Below are 23,700 nucleotides of genomic sequence, written 5' to 3'. Positions count from 1 at the left end.
ATCTAATAAAGTAAAATAAAATGAAATGAATTGACATGAGGCCAGGGAGTGACAAAGTTTGTACCAAATTCTACCAATTAACATATTTTAATTATTTTTAAAGTTGTTACACCAATTTGCATATATGGAAACTAAATTGTCAAAAAATCATGATATTTGTTCTTTAACTTGTATGTAATCTTTTCCAAAGGTATACAACTTCACATTTCACCATGCCATTTATCTAATACCAAATCCATGTCCAATTTCCTTGAAACTGCTATGCATTTCCTGGCAACTGCCAGCACGATCTTTAAAAATTCTTTATGAAACCAATTTAATTTTAAATCTGGAGTAATCCTTGATATTTCCCCCAAAAGAAACAACATAGGTTTTTCGGGAGCTTAACACCTATTACTTGTTGAAGAAAATCTATTAAATTAGCCCAAAAAGAATTCAATTTGGGCCATGTCCATGTAGAGTGTAAGAAAAAGTGCCTATATCCTGTTTACATCGAAAACACTTATCCAAAATATCTAACCTCAATCTATTAAGCTTTTGTGGTGTAATGCATAACTGATGTATGAAATTATACTGTACCATTTTATATCTAACTTTTATGCTATTTTTCATACTATCATAACAAATTTGTGTCCAGTTTCTATCATTTATATTTATACCCAGGTTCATTTCCCACCTTTGTTTAGATTTATGAAAATCTTTCTTCTTTATTCCCCTCAAAAATAATAAATATATAACTGATAAACTTTTTTGTATTTGGATTTGATATTATTGTTTCTATTTCATCGTCTTCTAACAGTAAATAGGATGTACTTAATCTTTCTCGTAGATAAGCCTTTAACTTATAATATCCAAATGTTTTATTATTTTGTATTCCATATTTAGTTTTCAATTGATCAAATGTCATTAACTATCTGCCTTGATAAGTCTTTAATACATTTAATTCCTTTTTTTGACCAGTTAATAAAATTTATATTATTCAGCGTAAACGGGATCAATTTATTTTGCACTAGTGGCATTCTCACTAATTCATACCCCTTAACTCCCATCAGCATATGTACCATATGCCACATTCTAACCAAATATTTTAACATTGGTTTGTTTATATCTCCAGTTAATAGTATCTCATTCCATTTATATAGGAATTCTTCAGATTCTTTTTCACCTATTTTATTCATTTCTATATTAACCCAAGCCACTTTTTCTCCTTCCTAAAAAAAAGAAATTGTAGTTGGACCACTTTATAATAATACTCAAAATATGGAAGTTGTAGACCTCTCAATTCAAATCTCCAAGTTAATTTTTCCATAGAAATTCTCGGCATCTTGCCTTATGCCATTCCACAAGAATTTCCTTATAATTTTATTGAGATCCTTAAAAAACTTTTTAGGAATATCAATGGGTAAAGATTGCAATAGATATTCTATCCATGGGAAAATATTCATTTTAATACAATTTACTCGGCCAATTAATGTAATTGGTAAATCAACCCATTTTTTAAAAATCCTATTCAATTTTCTTAAACAATGGTCCATAATTAATTTTAAAAGATTGTCTAACTGGTTATCAATTATAATTCCCAAATATTTTATACCATGTTCAGGCCATTTATATCTTGTATTTTGCCTACATTGGGTATAGTCACCAAAAGTCAATGACATAACTTCACTTTTATCCCGTTAACTTCATATCCAGAGACTGCTCCATAATGTTCTAATCACATATGTAGAAAATTACTTTTCTGGATCTGTCAAATAAATAGTTACATCATTTGCAAATAAACTAATTTTATGTTTGTTAGCCCCTATTTTAATACCCTTAATATCTAAATCTGTTCTAACTAGTTCAGCTAAAGGTTCAATTGCTAATACAAAAGAGCTGGCAATAATGGGCAACTTTGTCTTGTTGATCTTGTTAATTTAATATAATCAGACATTAAACCATTTGCCACTACTCTTGCTCTTGGTTTAATATACCTGTATAATGCTTTTATCCAAATTCCTATATGTTTGTCACAAGCCAAGTTTAGAGAGTGTCTTAAAAAGAAAATCCCATTCTATTCTAGCAAATGTCTTTTCTGCATCTAAAGCCACTGCTACACCTAACTTTTCTTTCTTTTGAACTAGATGAATTAAACTCATCAACCTCCTGTCCGCCAATTTTCTTTTTAATAAATCTTGTTTTCCCTTGTTAATTAATTTTGGTTAAAAAAATTCCAGCCAATAATTTAGCCACTATCTTGTAATCCACATTCAAGATATTGGTCTATAAGATTATGGTATTAATAGATCTTTACCATTTTTTGAAATTACCATTATAATTGCTGTTGTTATGAGTCCAGAGGACCCCAAAGTCCAGCAACAAAAGAAATTCACCAAGACAAATGGTTACTTAAACAAAAGTTGTTTTTAATTTTCTTTAGACATAAAAACAGAATCAAACTTTAACTAATTACTATTAACATAACCCTCTTCTAATTCAAAGTGCATGTATATGTAATCTGTATATGTTCAGGAAAATTCTTTGATTCACAGTCCAATCTCACTTCTCACGGTATCAGGCAATTCTTATACTGTGCACAGAATTTAACATTTATGAAGTTTCACCAAGCTCTGGTGCTTAAATGTAATTTGTTACATCTCAGGAAGATTCTTGTTGGTTTCAGAGAGAGATTTGTTGCTCATTGGACACACCAACTGATTCCCTCTGATCAGTACTTCAGTGTCTTGCCAAAGAATCTTGCCCCATTATAGGTTTTCCAAATGATAACGTCTTCTTCCAGGTCACCATAGAGTTCTTCTTGTTTCCCTTATTTCAGAAGAAACATTCTAGCCAGCCATTTCCTCTTGTAAGGACCACAAGGGGTGTTCAACAGTCTGAACTCAGAAGTCATAATCTGTCTTCAAATTGGGGTTTTTCCACAAGCTTCTAAAAGGCACGGCACGTCAGTTCTCTCTCTCTCTCTCTCTCTCTCTCACACACACACACAGAAAGCCTGTTTAGTCTTTTCTCTCACTCTACTTGCAAAACCACATGACCTCTATTCGAGCAGCAAACTGAAACCAGCCAGATTGCTGGCACCAGAATCAGTTTCTGCCTGGCCATCCATTGCTTTCAAAACAACAATCTATTTACTTCACAGCACAAGTCCAATTAACACCTACTTGTGAAGCCTCCATAAGCATTTTTCAATGTTTCTGTAAATTCACTGTGAACATGAAATCTCCCTTTCAGCAAAGTTCTTGCATTTTAATTGAGTTGCCTTTTGTGAAATACTACTGTTTTTCTGTGGTGACTTACACTAAACCCCTTCACAATCTATCTCTTTTAAAAACATATTAAATATATAATATAAAATATAATACACACTGTAACACTGTCTTAAAAGAATCAGGTAAATTTCCAGTTTCTTCCAATTGTTAAAACTTTCATAAATACAGGAATCAGCACATATTTAAATTCTTTACAAAATTCTGATGTGAATCCATCTTCACCAAGAGATTTATTGTTATGTAAAGAAGCTATAACTCTTCCAACCTTTTCAACTGTAAAAGAGGTTCCTAATATTTTCTGTTCTCCTATCCTTAATTTAGGGAAATTTATTTGAATTAAAACTCAATCGATTTTATTGCCATCCTGTGTAGACTCAGATATATATTTTCATATAAAATTTATTAAAACAATTATTTATATCCTGGGGTTTATAGGATATGTGATCTCACTCATCTCTAGTTGCAATAATAACTTTTGATTCTTGTTGTTTACAATTGCCATGCTAAGACTTTATGTGCTTGTTACCCTAATTCATAATATCTTTTAGCTCTCATTATCATTTTTTCCATTCTATAAGATTGTTATGTAATATACTGTAACTTTTTATTCAGAAGAAATCTTTTTTCTTCTGACTATTGTTTTTGTAATTCGTTTTCTTGATTTAATATTTCTCCCACTAAATTATTGATTTTAGACATATATTCCTTTTTAATTTTAGAAGAAAAACTTGTTATCAATCTATGTATATACATCTTCATTGCATTCCATAGAACAAATTTATTATCCATAGAATCAACATTAATATGCAAGAATTGCTTTATCTGATTCCTAATAAACTGACAAAAATCTTTTTCAACATCATGCTATTAAACCTCCATCTAAAACTCATATCTTCATGTTATGTTATGAATAAAGGAGAATGATCTGATATGAGCCTTGCCTTATATTGAACATGTTGTACCCCAGCTTGAAGTCTTGTTGACAACAGAAACATATCAATTCTAGAGTATGAATCATGTCTATTAGAATAGAATGAATAGTCCCTTTCTGGATGTTCCAGTTTCATAAAAAATCTATTTTGACCTCCTTGAACAAATACTTTTAGTGTTGCAGGATAACGCAGAATAAAAGTATATCCCTTCTTCCACAGTATATTTTTAATTGGATTGAAACTCTTCATTTTTTTCAATAATTCAATGCATATAGCGGGGTAAAACAAAATCTTGTTCCCTCCATATTCTAATGGTGTGTTTCTTTCTTTCGCCTGTTTGGCTGCTAATTCCAAAAAATTTTTCCTCTGACTTTATAACGAAGAAATTTGACAAAAATGGGCCTCAACTTTTGATCTGGCTGAGATTTAGGTTAAGGGCTCTATGGGCTCGCTCAATCTCAATATCACCTTTAAAATGTTCTCGCTCAAAAGACTGGGAATAATATCTTCTCCTTCCTCTCCTTCTTTCAGGCCAATAATAACACTATTTCTGACTGAAATGTTCTAATAAATACAAATTTTCAGACAATTGCTTATTCATCGCAAACACTTGTTCTAATCCTTCATCCACTTTATCTACGTTTTCTTGAAGAAATTACTTTCCATATTAATTCTTTTCATTTTTTTATATTTCTTGATGTTTTTTCTGCATCTCTTTAACAAATTCACATACTTTATTAACTAGCCTCTGATCTCTTAATATCACGTCTTATTAACTTTAACACTTCCATAATCATAACTAGTGGGTCTTGAGACTTAGGGATAACTTTAGTTTTCTTCCTTACCCCTTCTTCTTCTTTCAACAATTCCTCTGAGATTTGTTTTCCTCCTCCTTCTTCTTCCTGCTCCTCTTCTTCCTCTCCTCCTTTTTCTTCCAGCTCCGATAATTTTCCCTCATCAGAAAGCCTTTTGGACTTCTTGGGAGTCTGGCTAAAGGGCTTAGTAAGCCACTCTGACAGGGCCTCCACTGTTCCCGATGGCTCATACGTGACTCCTCTAGCATATGCAGTCAGGTTGCTCCTCCCCCTGACATGTCCCTGTTGTTGCGGTGATGCCACAGCTTGCTGGGAGGTGAGTCTGGAGGCCCTCTTCATCCGAAGAGTAGGCTTCACTACAGGTCCCAGCTTCTTCTCTAAGGTAGGCCTTTCTTTTTCCTCAAGTTGTTTTTCTTCCATCTTCTCTGTAATTTCTTCTGCTTCTTTGTCTTTCTTTGGTGGCATTGCATTCTTTTTCCTTGATTACTTATAATTTGTTCAGATGAATTTCAAAGTTTTCTTTTCACTTTTTAAAAACTTTCTCTTGGAGGAGCCAGATCTTCCATCCCATCAGCCCCAATTGTTGGAGAGATATAAAATGTTGTTGCATAAAAAGATCTTTAAAACTACTAACACCTAAAAAATTCCATTCTTGAAAACCGACATCTAAGAAGCTGGTTGAAATAAATAATCAGAAATTTCAGGACTTATAACTATAAATCCCGTAAGTCTGAAAAAATTTCTGAATTGTTTCCAGATCTTTCGTCTATGTGTCATTTTTAAGTTCTTTGTTAATTTTTGAATAGAGTTAAGCAAAAATGACCCCAATACTGCCCATAGGGAGGTACATCTGAGGGACTTCAACTCCATTTCAATCAAATCAGGATATTCATCTGTATTTTCATAATCCGACAAAAGTAACGTATTTCTTATGTTTATAGCCCAGTAGTGAAAACAGAAATTAAGTAGGGATAATCTCCCATTATTTCTAGTGTTCTGAATATACCTTTTATTCAATCTAGGTTTCTTGTTTCGCCGTATATATGACATAATAATAGATTCAAAATTGTCAAAAAAGGACTTAGGAATAAATATCGGCAGTGATTGAAAGAGGTACAAAAATTTTGGTAGAATATTCATTTTAACCGAATTAATGTGACCAATCGTAGTCTATGAGTGGTGACCATCGTGTAAGAATTGATTTGGTTTGGTTGATTAAAAGTGCAAAGATTTTTTTAATTCTTATTTATAATAATGCCTAAGTATTTAAATTGTACATTCACTATTTTGAATGGATATTTGAAATAAAATTCCAGTGCACCCTTCAGTGGTAGTAATTCGGCTAATGAAGATTGATCTTATAACCAGCAAATCTGCTAAAATGAGAAAGTAAATACAGATATCAGGTGTGGATAACTCGGGGTTGCAAATGAACAATAAACGGTCCCAAATTTTAATCAATGAACTATTTGAATTACAATTTACTCATAAAGGCATATTTGATTTATATTATAAACTATTGAATATTGTGACAAAGTATTTATAGGTGTTTTGGGAAGGATTATTAGAGCAGATTGCACTCAAACATTTTAAAACACAGAATTTTTGCAGAGTGCTTTTTTGCAAAAAGAACAACAAAGTTGCAGCAGAGAAGCTTGCCTGGGAGAGCATGTGATTTTTGCAACAGACAGAACATTTTTGCTCTCAGAGAGGGAGGGTGTGAAACAGAGAGAAAGGAGACATAAATCAGTTCCAGAAGGACAAAGTTGGCAAATTTTTGGAAGACTGTCTTGTCAAAGGAGAAGACTAGCTGTCTGAAAGAAGGAGGATCATCTGGAGAACGGGGCACGTTTCGTCAGCAAGACTGATTAAACAGGAATTAGTCGCGGATGTCCCGGTACAAAAGAGAATCTCTCTTTGAAGACCAATAAAAACCCTTCTGACTGGTGAACTTTGTGAATGCTAACTTTTGTGCACAGTACAAGAATTGCCTGCAACCAGTAAGATTGGACTATGATCCAAAGAACTTTTCTAATCTTAAATACACATTACACACACCTGCACTTAGTATTAGAGAGGGGATTAAGTAATTAAGTAGGTTAAGTAATAAGTTAAAATTTAATTCTGTTTTCTTGTTCAATTATAATTAAAAACTACTCTGTGTTGTGGTGCATATCTATTGCTACTGGGTTTTTTTGGGTCCTCTGGACTCCATAACAATATGAAAGCAATTTTTTAAAATGGAATTAAAACTGAATGGGAGAATGATCTGAATATCTCTTTCTCAGAGGAAGAATGGACTTCAATTTTGGGCTTGATTTGCGGTGGGCAAAGTCTTATTCAATTCAAAGTGCTACATCGTGTACATTTCTCCTAAGTCAAAGTTTCTCAAATTTATTCTGATATTAGTTCATTTTGTGACAAATGTAAAATGTTCAAAGCCTCTTTGTTATATATGTTTTGGACTGGGCCTAATTTGCAAAAATATTGGACTGACATTTTTAGAACTTTTTCAAACACATTTAGGATCACTTTAGATCTATGTCCGGTAATTGAACTATTTAGTTTTTCTAAAGATGTAAATATTATTTTATCTTCTCATCAAAGATAGGTTGTAGCATTCTCCACTTTATTAGCAAGAGGAGCAATTCTGTTAAAATGGAAAGATAAGCTCCCACCTACATATAATCAATGGCATCCTTTTAAATTTGGTGACAATTAGGCATAATTCACAAAAATCAAGATTTCTTTTGCTTCGACTTGGGGCCCATTTATACCTCACTTCCATAATTTGACTAATTAAATGGGATGATGAATGTTGCTGGGCGAACCTGCTTGTTTAGATCTCCTGAGGCTGCTTGTCGGATTTAACACTACACACAATATGAATTTTAACCTTGATTGCTGGGGTTTGAAGTTTTCTTTTTTTTTTCTTACTTACCTCTTACAATATTTTGTATGCATTATCATTTATTGGATTTAGAATTAAGTAGTATTGCTTCTGTATCATATGTTGTTATTTCTAAATCTGCAAAGGTTTCACTGCAATTAATTTACTGCCCTTTTTGTTTTTCTGATAAAAACTCAATAAAAATAATTTTAAAAGAAAGAATTGAGCACATCAAGCAGTTTCTGAGGAGGTAAAGAGCTGGTTGTCATTTTTAATCCAGATTCTGAATCAGAATGAGCTTCAACAGTGAAGTGGCAGAATTTTTAAAAAGCTGATGCAAGGTCAGAATTTTGATTAAGATGCTAATACATATAAATTGACTTTAATTGGAGTCAGGGACTAGATATTAATGCTCATATTTATGACAAAATGTTTGACCAGAAGTCACAACCTGTCAAGCAAAATTAAAGACTAACATTGACAATATGATATATCTACAAGTAGCACCACAACTAAATAAATTATTTAATGTTAATCTGATGTTTAATTGAGGAAATATGAATGAAATTACAAGGGATTCAATTAACAATGGGAAAATACTAGAACCAAAAAATATATAAAATAAACTATACATGAAAGATCTAGTGGACCTATTTCCAGTTTACAGTATTTAAGGTAATTCACTAATCCAGAGAACTTGCTTGATCAACCTCCTGCAAAGAAATAACTAGAGGTAGAAAGTATGAGGTGTCTTTCGCAGAATTGAAAATATACTACCTTAAGAGTAATGACTGCAGGTGTTTTGTCATAAAAATATGCATGTTAAACAGATAGGGTCAGGTCTGTTGAATACTGCTCTTTCCAATTTATTTTAAGGACTTTATTTCAGAAACACTACCCAAAGTAGCTGAATTTAAAAATACACCAAACCAGAAAGAAGAGTAGAAAATTTCCAAAGGGTGCTTTTTAATGCATAGTGGAATTAGTGCACCCAAGGAAATAGTGACAGACATAATATATGAATGTCAATATAATTTGGGTGATGATGCAAAGATATAGTGTCATCTCCCAGTATATCCAGTCAAAGCAAAATACAGCATATCTAAAGCCCATTTTACGCAACCACCGTTCCTAGATATTTGTGGTTTCATTATGCTATGTCTTTCTGTATAAAAGGCACGGTCATGGAAAGGGGGTGGTGGGGAGTGTAATTTCAGTCCCAGCTTTTTGCTGGCATAGGTAGTAACAGTGCTGGATCGCCATCTGTGTAAAAGGAGTGATCTGGCATTCCGGGACAAGATCAGGAAAGGAATATGATGTTTTGATGACACGTTATGTATGCGACCTATCAGTGGGAAATTAAAAAATTTTAAAACAGCAGGCAGCAGCTAATGGTTACAATGAGAATTGAGGAGATACAGAGGACCACAAGCTCCTTACTCTCCGAGCAGAGGACGAAGAAAGGTGAAATATTACGGGGATATAAAGGATAGCCCGATATTGGAAAGGCTGGCACAACACTTTAGAGACCATAGCTTTGCTCAGAACGAAGCGCAGGTAACAAGCAAGATGAAAAGCCTGCGGGAAAAAATAGCATCAGGTGGATGACCACAATGGCACGAGTGGCAGAGGGCATTTGGACTGTCCATATTTTGATCTGTGATGTTCCTTTTGGGCACAAGTCATTGCAAACCCTGTTGCTCTTCTGAGCATCATGGAGGATCTATCTTCCCATGAGACCGTTCCAGCTGCATCTCCCTCCTCCAGCAGCAGTGCTGATGGTGGAGTCCCTAGCAGCATGGACACAGAGGTCAGCGATAAAAATGGTGAATCTGTACCTCACAATCGACCAGGTAAAAACTTACATTTTTTTGTAATTAACTTTTTTTTAAATGATGGGTTTTTATGAGTGTGTTTGCCCATAAAGAGCCATCTCATTAATGTTGCTTTTGTGTTTTATTTTTCTCCAGGATGCCTTCTGTGGCAGAAAAGGTAGAGACCAACCAAAGCCCAGATGGTTACAAAAGAAATGAAGGACTTGTTGCTGGCTATAGACCACAAGGATGTGAAGAGGCAGTGCCTTCAATTGGAAGTGCAGAGGGCCCACAAGAAGCAGCTGAGGAGAGAGACGCAGTAGGCAGAGATGGCAGCATGGGAGGCCAATAGACATGTGCAGGCAGATAAAATGAATGGGTTTGGCAACATGTGTCAGGACACTCAGCATGAGATGCTGGCCATAATTGCACTCATGGCATTTCCTCCATGATAGCACCTTGCTCCCCACTCCACAGCACCAAATTCCTGCATGACAGAACCGCGCTTCTGCACCCCAGAGGCAGTATTATTCTCCGGCATCACAGCAGAATGACAGCAGCCACCACAGGGACAAGACAAATAAGTCATTTCAACCACCTCCTTCCTCCAGCTGGAGTGATGTGACAGTTGACCATGCTGTGTTGTGCCATATTATTTTTGCACATGATCATTGATGTTTTGTTTATTTGCATAGTTGTGAATAGTTACATTCCATTGAATTCATCCTTTTTTTGTTGTTTACATGTTTCCAGTACACAATTCTCTGACACATGCAATATACATTTACTAAAAGTTGTTATTTGCTGCGTAAATTACTTTCAGAAGGAACATAATTGCTTCACAGATCATCTGGTGACTGTGTGCTTGTGCACCCTGATAAGCAACTCAATCAGGCTCAGGGAGATCAGGTAGCTCAGTGTTCCACTCTGACAAGAAGTGCTTCTTGTTGATCTCACATATATTGTGCGAAACACAACAGGCAACAACAATGTCTGATACAAAAGTGGTACAAATATCAAGTCGCTTGGCCGGGCACCTCCAGCGATCTTCGAGACGTCCAAAAGCATTTTCTACCACCACCCTTGCCGAGCTCAAATGATAATTAAAGCTTCGCTGACACTGATTGAGTGCGTGGTCGTTTGTGAACCCCTTCATCAGCCACTTCCTGAGAGGGTAAGGTGGGTCTCTTGATTAGATGCACAGGGATTTCCATTCCATTAACAGTTTTGGATTTCTGTGGGCAGAGCAATGTAGATGTCTGAGTATTTTATGCAACCTCTAAGATCACAAACAATCAGTTCACTAATGTTTTCTAGAGGCTGTTTTACAAATAAAAGGATTGAACCTGCCCTTGGACTAGTCATAAGTTTCATTTGAAGTAGACACAGTCAGCCATTCCTTCAGTTTAATGTCATTGTATTCTATATGGTTAGGTTACATGTGTCAAATAAACATGATTGAATGATTGATCCACACATACATTACTGTGCAGTGGGTAAATAAACTTACTTCACTTGAGAAGAGGTACCCTTGATCTTCAGCCTTACTGTAGATGGGCAAGTTGGCTAAAACTCGAGCATCATGCATGCAATCAGACCAGCCCTCATGCACATCTATGAAGCTGGAACAACAAAAGCTCTGTGTTTAGATCGACATATGAAACACATTCATGGATAAAGACAAATAATTGTAACTCAGGCCGTGACCCTTACCAGTGGATTAGGTCTACAAGTGCTTGAAGAACAATTGAGTGTCACCCTTTCCGATTGTAGTAGGCTGGTGAGTCCTCTTATGGGGGGGGCAATGATGGTTATATGTGTGCCATCGATGGTTATATGTGTGCCATCAATGGTTATATGTGTGCCATCAATGGCACCAGCACAAATTGGACACCTCCGATCTGTAAATCCGTCCATTGTCTCCTGAAGACATACATCATTCAGCAGGTCAATAAAACATTTAAAAAGGATCCTCTTCAATGTTCCAGTAACTTGGCATACCAAACAACACAGTGGCCACACCAACAATATTCGATATTCACATGGAGTAGCATACCACCACAATGCAATAGTGAGTCTAGGCTGAGGTTCCAGTTTGTTGTCTTGCGCTTCAGGTGTGGCTCAACGAGTTCCAATACAAAGTCAAAAGTGTCCCGAGACATACAAAAATGCCTTCACCACTCATCTTCATCAAAATTGCTGAGAACATTCAACACAGACCTGTGTGGTCTCTCTCTCTTCTTCATATCTCTCTATCTGAGACCAGCGTGAATTGACGCACAAGAACGAAATGTCTCTGTCTTCAGCATCTAAGGTCTGCACGCCTTTCTGCCTCAAACAACTCTGCTCCTTTTAAATTTCTCCTCCAATGTATAGTTCTAGTCCCATGAGCACGTTGCTCGCACAAATCCGTCCATCTGTGCATGAAGTTGTGTACGATGTGCAGCAAATTTGATTGCATTCGAAGAGTGGTTATGAAAGTTCATGGCTAGCATAAGCACATCGAGTTCAACTGCCATTTTATGAATAGAAAGCAATGTTTGACGCATATGTGCTACATCATACTAGACACTAGCACTGTCCTGCCTCTTTTGCTCCTAGAATGCCGGCTTGCTGTGTAAAATGACACACTGACCCAGCATCATGCTGGCTTAGTTTGGTTTAGTGTAAACCACCAAAGCCAGATTAATGACAGGTCTCCTTATGGCAATATTGCGGGATTTCTGTGTAAAAAGCCTGATATGAGAAACAATGAAAATCGAAGTGGAAGAGAAACAGAAAATCTAAAAGAAATTAAGATAAAATTTAATCTGACCTCGTATATATTCCTTAAGTACTGCTGTCTATAGTCCTTGAGTAGAAAGGCAATTTAAAAATGGGTGACAGCTTGTATAAAAAGTGTGTAACTTTTCCTGTTGTCACTGAAGAGCTCTTCAAAGGATTAGAGAGAGCTCATGAAAGTAAATACAGAACATCTGCATGGATAGGAAAATAAAACTTGCTACAGGTTGCACAATATTTTAATGGCTCTTGGTTCAATCACAATTTACCAACTGCATCACAGCCTGGTAAGGGCCATCAATACTTATGAGCAGAAAATCATGCAAAGGGTAGTGGCCACAGTCCAGTACATTAGAGGCAAAGCTCTCGCCACCACTGAGAAAATCGACATGGGACACCGCCATCAGAGATCAGGGGCAATCTTCAAAGATCCACAACACCCAGGGTACGTTCTAGTCTTGCTGCTGCCACCAGGAAGAGGTACAGTTGCCTTAAGACTCACACCAACAGGTTCAGGAGCAGGTTGCTACCCTGACACCATTAGACACCTAAACAGACTCAATCAGAGACTCATTTAAGGACTCTTACATAGCACATTATTTATTACTGAATATTTATTTTCTGTATTGCAATTTGTTTGCACTTATTTGTTTGTTTACATTTCTCTCTTTTTGTATATGTATCTTTTCGTGAGTAACGTTTTCTCAATCACTGATAAGAAATTCTGCCTGGTCTGAAAAAGAATCTCAGGGTTGCATCTGATGTCTGATGTCATGCATGTACTCTGACAATACATATGAAATTTGAACTCATACACGGCTGATTTAATCAGCTGACATAGCTGATGAAATTTAATATTCATGAAGCTCACTTTTGCATTACTATTTTGTCCTCATTGCAATAAGTGGGATCAAGTTATACAATTTCTCAGCTCCTTTACTAAAAAACTAAAGACCTTATGAATTTCATTTTACATTTCAAGAAATATAAAGTTAGACCATTGCTCAGGCCAATCTTGACCCTCCTTCCTGGAAAAAAAATATTTTCTTTGGTGAAAAGGTAAACAAAAACTGAAATTTTATTACAACTAGTACCTCATTCAATCATCCCTTTGATACCTCCCCCTGTGATTGCAGGAGATGCTCTACCTGCACCCACACCTCCTCCCTCACCACCATTTGGGGGCCCCAAATATTACTTCCAAGTGAAGCAACATTTCACATGAATCTACTGGGGTCATCTACTGGATCCAGTGCTCCTGTTGTGGTCTCCTCAACATCGGAGAGATTGGACGCAGACTGGGAGATCACTTTGTTGAACACCTCAGCTCTGTCCGCTGTAATAACATGGAAATGTGGATCTCCCAGTGGCCCCCCATTTCAATTCCCCATCCCAATCCCTTGCTGACATGTCTGTCCATTGTCTCATGCGCTGCCAGAGTGAGACCACCCACAAATTGGAGGGACAATGCCTTATCTTCCTACTGGGCACCCTCCAACCAGATGGCATTAATATCAACTTCTCTGGCTTTCGTTAACCTCTCCTCACTTCTTCCCCCAGCTCTGTCTCTCCCTTCCCTCTCTCCTTTCGTACATACATGATGAATTCTCACCTCTCCCCTTATCATCTCCAGTTAATACCGTTGGTTGGTCTGGATTCCTCCCCCAGCCAACATTGTCTGCATTCTGAGATTTTCTGCTTCTGTCTCATTCTGCTTATTCCTTGAAGATGGGCTCAGGCCCAAGACATCAGCAATATAACTTTGCTTTTTATGGATGCTAAAGGATCGGTTGAGTTCCTCCAGCATTTCGATGTGTTTTCATTGAAGCCGAAAGTCTCCACAAAACACTCCTTTGCCAGGCCTAAGGAGTTTGTAAATTCAGACAAGTCAGCAATAACCTGACCTATCACACGTCTTTTATATCTGCGTACCTCGCTGACAGAAAATCAATTTCATATGGACAAAATGAGTTTTCATAGAGGAGACAAATGGAATGGAGCTACAAAAACCACAGCAGGAAATCTAACCTGCAGAACAATTAATTGGGATTAACTCACCAGTATTTCCACTAATCAATTACTTTCCCCTCCCTTTATCCCAAAAAACAATAGTAAGCATCAAGGTTATAACTATGGGTGGGCAAAAATTTGAAACATGGCCAATGCCCAAGTTATGATACAGCACATGCCAAACACAGCATTCGCTCACACGTAAACAAAATCAGAAGTTACAAAATAAACAGAAATAAAGCAAAAAAAGGGTAACTAAATCCTTGTTAGATTTTTTTTTCAGCTTCTTTCATAAAGCTGAGGGATTGTTGGCTTTCAAAATATAATTAAATGATAGTTAAAAATTTTCAGGTCATCAGCTCAATTTCTATAATAAAGTTCTAATGCCATTGTCAAAAAAAAATGCTGTATTAATGTTACACCTAACATCCCTGGCTTCCGTCTACCAATATCAATTTAATTGTGCTTGCAGAATAGCTTGAGTAATTAATTCAAAACCAGCAGGTTGTTGGCCTTGTTCACTGAAATTACTTGGCACCAATTGTGATAATTCAACCCAAACATTTTAAGGCTGTGCAGATATCCATCAAAAAGAACTTCATCCTGAACTGAGAGTGATGGATCCATTCATAATTACAAGTTTGTTAAAGAAGCAATTATTTTCAATTTGTTAAGAAAAAACATCAAAGTCACAAATCCCAGAAAATATTTTCCATTGTTAAACAAAACTGCTTGATATTTTTCCCCTCACAGCATTTAAGTAAGAATGCTTTCTATTTACTTTCATCAGCCTCCTCTGCAAGAGGCCAAAGACACCCATTCTGACACAGTAAATAGAAGGCATAAGTATACAACGTAGATGACACCAAGGTTGGAGGTGCTGTGGATAACGGAGAAGGTTGCTGTATAGGCATTGATATAGGCATGATATAAAATTGGGTGGAGAAATGGCAGATGGAGTTTAATCCAGATATTTGTGAAGTGATGCACTTTGAAAGATCAAAATTGAAGGTGTGATTAATGGCAGGATTCTTCACAGTGTGAAAAGTGAGATCTAGAGGCCAAAGTTCATAGATCCCACAAAATGTTAGGGTGGTAGAGGAAGCAAATGTTGTGTTGGCCTTCATTAGTCGAGGGATTAAGTTCAAGAGCCATGAGGTAATATTGCACCTCGATAAAACTCTGGTTAGACCACACTTGGAGTATTGCATTAAGTTCTGGCCTCATTACAGAAAGGATGTAAAAGCTTTAGAGAGGATTTTTTGTTTTCCTTTCTTGAGTTTGGGAGGAGTGGGTGGTATTGATTACTGTGGGATTGTGTGTGTTTTTGTGACATGGGTCGCAAACTGTAAAATGGAGGGGTATGGTGATGTAAATCGATCTACATGAGTATTGACTAGAACAAAAGTAGGAAAAGCTATATTGGTATTAATGAGAGATTTGAATTTAATAGATGCATGGAAGAGGATTCATCCTGGAGAGAAAAATTATTCATTTTAATCAAGTAGCCATGACTCTTATTTCAGAAATGATTTATTTTTAGCTTCAGTACAAATGCAAGCTAGAATTCTTGAAGCTGATTATGAAGCGAAGATTTCATCAGACACTCACCTTTATTCTTTGGCTTGGCTTCGCAGACGAAGATTTATGGAGGGGGTAAAATGTCCACGTCAGCTGCAGGCTCGTTTGTGGCTGACAAGTCCGATGCAGGACAGGCAGACACGGTTGCAGCGGTTGCAGGGGAAAATTGGTTGGTTGGGGTTGGGTGTTGGGTTTTTCCTCCTTTGTCTTTTGTCAGTGAGGTGGGCTCTGCGGTCTTCTTCAAAGGATGTTGCTGCCCGCCGAACTGTGAGGCGCCAAGCTGCACGGTTTGAGGTGATATCAACCCAATGGCAGTGGACAATGTGGCAGGCACCAAGAGATTTCTTTAGGCAGTACTTGTACCTCTTTTTTGGTGCACCTCTGTCACGGTGGCCAGTGGAGAGCTCGCCATATAACACGATCTTGGGAAGGCGATGGTCCTCCATTCTGGAGACGTGACCTACCCAGCGCAGTTGGATTTTCAGCAGCGTGGATTCGATGCTGTCAGCCTCTGCCATCTCGAGTACTTCGATGTTAGGGATGAAGTCACTCCAATGAATGTTGAGGAGGGAGCGGAGACAACGCTGGTGGAAGCATTCTAGGAGCCGTAGGTGATGCCGGTAGAGGACCCATGATTCGGAGCCGAACAGGAGTGTGGGTATGACAACGGCTCTGTATACGCTTATCTTTGTCAGGTTTTTCAGTTGGTTGTTTATCCAGACTCTTTTGTGTAGTCTTCCAAAAGCGCTATTTGCCTTGGCGAGTCTGTTGTCTATCTCGTTGTCGATCCTTGCATCTGATGAAATGGTGCAGCCGAGATAGGTAAACTGGTTGACCGTTTTGAGTTCTGTGTGCCCGATGGAGATGTGGGGGGGCTGGTAGTCATGGTGGGGAGCTCCGTTTTCTTCAGGCTGACTTCCAGGCCAAACATTTTGGCAGTTTCAGCAAAACAGGACGTCAAGCGCTGAAGAACTGGCAACTAAAGTGGCATCATCTGCAAAGAGTAGTTCCTGGACAAGTTGCTCTTGTGTCTTGGTGTGAGCTTGCAGGCGCCTCAGATTGAAGAGATTGCCATCCGTGCGGTACCAGATGTAAACAGCATCTTCATTGTTGAGGTCTTTCATGGCTTGGTTCAGCATCGTGCTGAAGAAGATTGAAAAGAGGGTTGGTGCAAGAATGCAGCCTTGCTTCACGCCATTGTTAATGGAGAAGGGTTCAGAGAGCTTATTGCTGTATCTGACCCGACCTTGTTGGTTTTCGTGCAGTTGGATAACCATGTTGAGGAACTTTGGGGGGCATCCGATGCGCTCTAGTATTTGCCAAAGCCCTTTCCTGCTCACGGTGTCGAAGGCTTTGGTGAGGTCAACAAAGGTGATGTAGAGTCCTTTGTTTTGTTCTCTGCACTTTTCTTGGAGCTGTCTGAGGGCAAAGACCATGTCAGTAGTTCCTCTGTTTGAGCGAAAGCCGCACTGAGATTCTGGGAGAATATTCTCGGCGACACTAGGTATTATTCTATTTAGGAGAATCCTAGCGAAGATTTTGCCTGCAATGGAGAGCAGCGTGATTCCCCTGTAGTTTGAGCAGTCTGATTTCTCGCCTTTATTTTTGTACAGGGTGATGATGATGGCATCACGAAGGTCCTGAGGCAGTTTTCCTCTATCCCAACAAAGCTTGAAAAACTCATGCAGTTTGACATGCAGAGTTTTGCCGCCAGCCTTCCAGACCTCTGGGGGGATTCCATCCATACTTGCTGCTTTGCCACTTTTCAGTTGTTCAATTGCCTTATGTCTCTTCCCGGGTGAGGACCTCATCCAGCTCTAGCCTTAGGGGCTGTTGAGGGAGCTGGAGCAGGGCGGAATCTTGGACTGAACGGTTGGCACTGAAAAGAGATTGGAAGTGTTCTGACCATCGGTTGAGGATGGAGATCTTGTCGCTGAGGAGGACTTTGCCATCTGAGCTGCGCAGTGAGCTTTGGACGGGGTGAGGGGCCGTACACAGCCTTTAGAGCCTCGTAAAAGCCCCTGAAGTCGCCAATGTCTGCGCTGAGCTGGGTTTGCTTGGCGAGGCTAGTCCACCACTCATTTTGGATCTCCCGGAGTTTGCCCTGAAGATGGCTGCATGCGCGACGGAAGGCTTGTTTCTTCTCTGGCCAGGACGGCTTTGTAAGGTGAGCCTGGTGGGCAGCTCGCTTCTTTGCCAGCAGCTCCTGCATTTCCTGGTTGTTTTTGTCGAACCAGTCCTTGTTTTTCCTGGAGGAGAAGCCCAGTACCTCTTCAGTGGATTGCAGTATGGTAGTCTTCAGCTGATCCCATAGGGTTTCAGGGGACGAGTCCGTGAGGCGGATTGCATCCTCGAGCTTTGCTTTGAGGTTTGCCTGGAAGTTTCCTCTCACTTCGTCTGACTGCAAGTTTCCAACATTGAACCTCTTTCTGGGGGGTTTACTGTTCCTGGGCTTTGGCTTGAAGTGAAGGTTGAGCTTGCAGCGAACCAACCGGTGGTCAGTGTGGCATTCGGCGCAGGGCATGACCCTGGTGTGGGGCACACCTCATTTGTCTCTTTCTCGCACCAGGACGTTGTCCAGGAGGTGCCAGTGTTTGGATCGGGGATGCATCCAGGTAGTCTTCAGGCTGTCCCTCTGCTGAAAAAGGGTGTCTGTAATGACAAGCCGCTGTTCTGCGCAGAGCTCCAACAGGAGGCGCCCATTGTCGTTGCATTTGCCGACACCATGCTTGCCCAGGATTCCTGGCCAGGTTTCTGAGTCTTTGCCGACGCGAGCGTTGAAGTCGCCAAGGATGACAACCTTGTCGGTTGTAGGGGTGCGTTGAATGAGGTTGCCCAGGTCAGTGTAGAACTTGTCCTTTTCTGCTGGTTCCGCCTGGAGGGTTGGAGCATAGACACTGATGAGGGTGATGCGACGCTTGTTTTGAAGGGGGAGTTGCATGGACATGATCCGGTCCGAGTGGCCTGTCGGGAGGTTTTCAAGTTTGGAGGCAATGGAGTTCTTGACCATGATGCCTACACCAGATAGGCGTCGTTCATCCATAGACTTGCCAGACCAGTAGAGCGTGTAGCCCGCGCCGCGTTCTTGGAGGCTGCCTACATCTGCAAGGCGGACTTCACTGAGAGCGGCTATGTCGATGTCAAGTCTGAGGAGTTCATGTGCAATGAGGGCAGACCGACGTTCAGGTCGGTCAGCCTTGTCTAGTATGGTTCTGTTGTTCCAGCATGCTAGCTTGAGTTTGTGAGCATCTTTTGAGGGGGAGGACATGGAGGGGGAGGACGTGGACCTGTCCTCGGGCCTGCGCAAAGGAGCTTTTAGGTGGAGTGCAGTGCGCGCACTACTGGCCCCACCCTTTACCCCCATGGTTCGTGTGCCGTGGCCAAGCGAGCTGGGACGTGGCAGCGAGGTCCTTGGGTCGTAGGTTTTATATCGGAGTGGCCTTCTCCTTTGCAGGTTTCTTACTCGGGCTGGAGGGGTCTGCCTCCCCTCCTAAGTCGGTCCATACTGCCCGGACCGTGGCCGAGGCCGCCGCTGCTTTCCCTGTGCCCGGACTGGGGCCGCCGCCTCCTACTTTCTGCCCGGACCGGGGCCTCCGCCAGCCTCACTCGACCGAGGCCGGGGCCGCCGCCTCCCCTTAGCTCTTGCCCGGATCGGGGCCACCGCCACCTACCCTCTGCCCGGACCGGGGCCGGGGCCGGCGCTGCTTTCCCTGTGCCCGGACTGGGGCCGCCGCCTCCTACTTTCTGCCCGGACCGGGGCCTCCGCCAGCCTCACTCGACCGAGGCCGGGGCCGCCGCCTCCCCTTAGCTCTTGCCCGGATCGGGGCCACCGCCACCTACCCTCTGCCCGGACCGGGGCCGGGGCCGCCGCTGCTTTCCCTGTGCCCGGACTGGGGCCGCCGCCTCCTACTTTCTGCCCGGACCGGGGCCTCCGCCAGCCTCACTCGACCCTAACCCTAACCCTAATGTCTGATAGAAAACGATTTATAGATAGAGGTGAATTAGACATTATTGAAAAGAAAAATTTCTCTGTAAGTTTGTGACATAAATTTGAACTCTCTAAAGGATAAGCATACTTAAATGGACAAAGTTTAAGTTTTATTTCAAAAATTAAAAAGGTGTATATGAAAGAGATTGATCAGATAGAAAGTACCCCATACTGAAGATATTGTAGACAGTTAATTAATAAACTTATTGGACAGAGAAACCAGTTTCAAGTTTAAAACAGAGATATTACAAATTAGGTGAGATATCACATAAAGTACTTGCTTGGCAATTAAAAACAGAGCAAATATCAAGAACAATTAATGCAATCAAAAAATTAAACTCATGCTATTCTTATAAGCCAAAGGAAATAAATGAATCCATTAGAACTTTTTACATGAAATTGTATAGTTTGGAATCTTTGAAAGATGAAAATAAAATAGATATGTAGCTATCAGAATTGACTTTGCTTAGATTAAATTTGGAAGAGGAAACTGAGCTGAGTACTCCCTTCACTCAGAAGAAAAGGAAGCCTGGCGTTCAATACAAAATAATAAATCCCCAGGAGAGGATGGATTTGCACCTGAATTTTATAAAGAATTTAAAGATTTATTAATTCCTATTTTTATGGGAGTATTAGAACAGGCTTCAGAAACACATACTCTCCTAGAAACATTTTCAATGGCAATAATTACAGTGATCCCAAAAAAAAGACAGTGACCCTTTAAAATAGTGGTTCTCAACCTTCTTCTTTCCAGTCACATACCATTTAAGTAATTCCTATGCCATTGGTGCTCTGTGATTGGTAAAGGTTTGCTTAAGGTGGTATATGAGTGGGAAGGGAAGGTTGAGAATCATTTGTTACCCAATTGTTACTGAAATATTTTGCTTGGGAACAATTGTAATTGGCCCATTACCATTGGAGTTATGAAAATGTGTACATAACAAGTCAATTAGGTATGATTAAAACACTGGTTTCAAACTTTTTCTTTCTATCCAGATACCACCTTAGGCAAACCCTTACTAATCACGGAGCATCTATGGCATTGGGAATACTTAAAGTGGTATGTGATTGGAAAGAAAAAGGTTGAGAACCACATCCTACAGCCTACATTCTAAAGCCTACATCCTATAGACCCATTTCGTTATTAAATCTACATTATAAAATGTAGAAACTTTGGCAAATAGAATGAGTAAATTGTTACCTAAATTAATAAATATGGATCAGACAGGTTTTGTGAAGAAGAGACAGTTGCTAGATTACTTAGAATTGTTCATTTTGCAAAAACTGGGAGATTTAAGTGTTGCACAGGCTCTAGATGCAAAGTGTTTGATAGATTGGAATGAGACTTTTTGATTAAGTTGTTGGATAAATTAGGATTTGGATCGACCTATTTAAATTGGATTAAGGCACAGAATAATAATCCTAAAGCTAAAATAGTAACTAATGGGAATTTGAATTAGCAAGGTCAAGTAGACAAAGATGTCCATTATCTCCAGCATTGTTTATTTTAGCAACTGGACCACTTGCAAAAGCAATTCACAATGATTTGGAAATTATGGGATTTAGAATTGGTCGAGAAGAGGATAAAGTTAGTTTATTTGCAGATGATGTTTTGATCTATTTGACTGGAACTGAAACTACTTTATAAAAATTATATATTAAATTGGAAGAGTATTGGAAAATTTTGGGATATAAAATAAATTGGGATAAAAGTGAAATCATACCATTAACGGAAGGAAATTATACTCAATGCCAAAGGGATACTCAGTTTAAATGGCCAAAGGATGGTATTAAATATTTAGGTACTCATAGAGATAATAATTTGAAGAATTTATATAAATTGAACTATTTGCCATTACTTAAAAAAGTTGAGGAAGATTTTCAAAAATGGATTTACCTAACCTCTGGTAGGAAGGGTTAATTGTATTAAAATTAATACATTCCCAAGAATACAGTATCTTTTCCAGACATTACCCATTTTAATACCTCAAAAAATTTTCAAGAACTGAATAAACATATAAGGAAATTCCTCTGGAAAGGTAAAATGTCAAAAGTTTCTATAAATAAATTAACAAGGGCACATGAATTAGGAGGCCGACAACTTCCTAGTTTCAAAAATTATAATCATATGATGGAAATGAAGTTTCTTACATCTTTTTTTGAAAGAAGAAAAATTGGCACGAGTTAAAATAGTAATGAATAAAGATAGAGAGAATATTAGAAGAATTTATATATAAATGGGATGCAAGAATGATGGTTGGAGAAAAAGAAACACCATTATTTAAACATCTGATTAATATGTGGAATAAAATAATTGAGGAAATTGGTGTAAGATGCCTCTTACCTAAAATTCCCTTATATCTTTTTCAAAAAACAATCAATTTTTAGACATTTGGTTTCATTAGGGGATTTTAAATGATCAACATTTTTATGAAAGAGATAATTTAATGACATTTGAACAATTGAAAAGTAAATATCAAAATACTCTCTTTTGTTACTTTCAGTTGAGAGCATATTTGAGAGATAAGTTAGGACCAACATGTTATCTGCCTGTAGTGAAGTAGAAATTCTTATCAGAAGACGAAATGTTAAGAAGTTTACTTCTGTAATATATTCTTTACTACAACCAAGAACTCCTATATGTGGAGTTTATAAATCTAGACAGAGGTGGGAACTGGATTTAAATGTCACGTTTGATGAGTGAAGATGGGCGGATCTTTGTAGAGATTGCATGACTAATATTATTAATATCGGATATAGATTAGTTCAGTATAACTTAAATTGGATTAACTTCCTACATCAGTTATATCTCACACCACAAAAATTGAATAGGTTGAAATCAGACTTATCAAGTCAATTTTTCAGATGTGGTGAAGAAATAGGAACTTTTTTTTAACATTCAATTTGGTCCTGTTCCAAGTAAAGACCTTTTTGGTTGGAATTAGCAAATTTTTTGGAACAAGTTACAGGCGTCATATTTCTGCAAATTCCAGCTCTATTTTTATTAAGAAATACTGAAGAAATGAGACCTAAATTAAAATTGTCAATATAGCAATTAGAGTTTGTTAAAATTGCATTAGCAGCGGCAAGAAAATGTATTGCATTTACTTGTAAATCAGATATGCATTTGAGTATGGCATGATGGAAAAAAAATTACATATAATTTAATAAATAAATATGCTTTGTTTAAATTTATAATGTTGGGCTTCCTGTACCTCTGAATCCATGAGAAATCTCCTCTAGAATGTATTAAAAGATTTTGGTAAAATAGCTGTCGGAAGATATTCCTCTGTGCAATCCTGTAAGTCTCTTTCTTTTTCCTCTATATAACTATATTTTATTCTCATATTAATTATTCTAAGGGGGGGGGAATTTGGGGTGAGGGGATTTTTGGTTGGGAGCTATATACCATCATGCATGTAGTTTTAGATTGTTATTTGTTTGTATTTTGAATTGTTTGGAAAAATTTTACATAAAATATTCAACAAAAGCTCCAGAGATGGTGCAAAGGACATTTATCAGGATGCTGCTGGGATTATAGAATGTCATATGCTGCAAGGTTGACTGAGCAAAGGTTTTTCTCTATGAGCGACAAAGAATGAGAGGTGGACAGTCAC

At 38.5% G+C, this 23,700-nt stretch overlaps 1 protein-coding gene across 1 annotated transcript in view; it reads right to left on the bottom strand.

The window, feature by feature from the left end:
- prkar2aa (protein kinase, cAMP-dependent, regulatory, type II, alpha A) overlaps positions 1-23,700 on the bottom strand; it is a 344,304-nt gene that overhangs the window by 101,318 nt on the left and 219,286 nt on the right. The gene's annotated exons all lie outside the window — the stretch shown is intronic.

This window comes from Narcine bancroftii, chromosome 5 (assembly GCF_036971445.1).
Source record: "Narcine bancroftii isolate sNarBan1 chromosome 5, sNarBan1.hap1, whole genome shotgun sequence".
In the NCBI taxonomy this organism is placed as follows: Eukaryota; Metazoa; Chordata; class Chondrichthyes; order Torpediniformes; family Narcinidae; genus Narcine; species Narcine bancroftii.
Note: the sequence above shows the minus strand (reverse complement) of the source record. Positions and strands in the feature narration are given on the sequence as shown.